The sequence below is a fragment of the Gavialis gangeticus genome, unplaced genomic scaffold (genome assembly GCF_001723915.1).
Source record: "Gavialis gangeticus isolate Ggan-Ray unplaced genomic scaffold, GavGan_comp1, whole genome shotgun sequence".
NCBI lineage: Eukaryota > Metazoa > Chordata > Crocodylia > Gavialidae > Gavialis > Gavialis gangeticus.
Window position 1 is genome coordinate 54,314,192 of NW_017729033.1, and position 1,328 is coordinate 54,315,519.

Consider the following 1,328-nt stretch of genomic DNA (forward strand, 5'->3'; position numbering starts at 1 on the left):
GGTGCTGGGGCCAGACACCACCAGGATCAGGGGCCTCGGGGGAGCAGGTGGGAGGAAGGGCCAGGCAGGGCAGGGCTGAGGGGGCTGAGGGAGTGGGAAGGGCTGGCAGGGGTCCCTCCCCATGGTCCCCTCACCCCTCTTCCAGCCCCCCAACCCCTTACTCACCAGCTCTGGAGCCCTGGTGCTGAAGCTTGCTGCTTCAGCACCGGGGGTGAGGGGCCAACCATGAAGGACCCTGGAGGACCCAGCCTCTGGTTTCCTTAGGGCACAGTTCTGGACCGTGCCCTGCTTTGCTTTTTTAAACTTCCTTTTTTTTAGACCCCTGGATATCGAGGGATCTAATTTTGTCCCCGCACACAAGTTTGCAGTGCGGGGAACATTTTTTCATTCCTGCATGTGCCCCTAGCCCCATCTCAAAGGGGTTTGAGATGGGGCCAGTGGCACATGCATGCCCATCTGGATGCGGCCTTAGTGGTTAAAGTGGTTAACCCAATGGAATTCTCTCAACATTCAGAAGAATTCCCTAACCAAAAGTCTGGATGCTGTTGTGGGGAACCTTTCAACCTCCTGTTAAAGCTGGACCTCTGTGCAGCATATTTGCAGACATCAAAAGAAGAGATAGGAAAAGAGCCTGACTAAAGCCTTGCGATTAGGCCATGCAGTTGGAAGAATAGGAATTCTGGTGTCTGGGTACCCCATCCTTTAACTTTCTCTATATTTTTCATTAACTAGCCTCTGATAAAAACAAATATCATCCTTAGAGCAGAAACCAACATCCAGGAACAATCCATTAAACAATTACCCTAATAACTAGGTTAGTCATGTTTTCTCTTTCTTAATCTCCTTCTGGTTCTATAAATCTTGCATACAGGTCTGCCCTCTAAGTGAATATTGCAACTAATAACACATATGTAAAATGGGCAGGTCCACTACTTCTCGCAGCTGCATTTTTTAAAACAATCCCATTCGGTTTTTAAAAATAATACATTTAAATACCCTTTAAAGTGAGTTACAGTTTCTGCCTATCAAGTGGATGGAAGCAGCAAGATCCAATGCAGGAGAAGAATTTAGATTAGGGTGGGCAAAATACAGCCTGCAGTCCAGAATTGGCCTGCTGGGCAATTTTATCCAGCCTGTGGGTGCTGACCAATTAACTGTAGCCTGCCCAGCCTGCGTGCTCCACTCCCATCCTTGTGCATGCCCAGGGCCCAGCCCCTGGCCAGCATGCACAGCTTGTGGGCAGGGCTGCTGATGCCACTCCTGCAGCCACTGGGGAACGTGGTCAGTTTACCCAACCTCCGATGGCTCCTGTCCCTGCTACAGTGGTC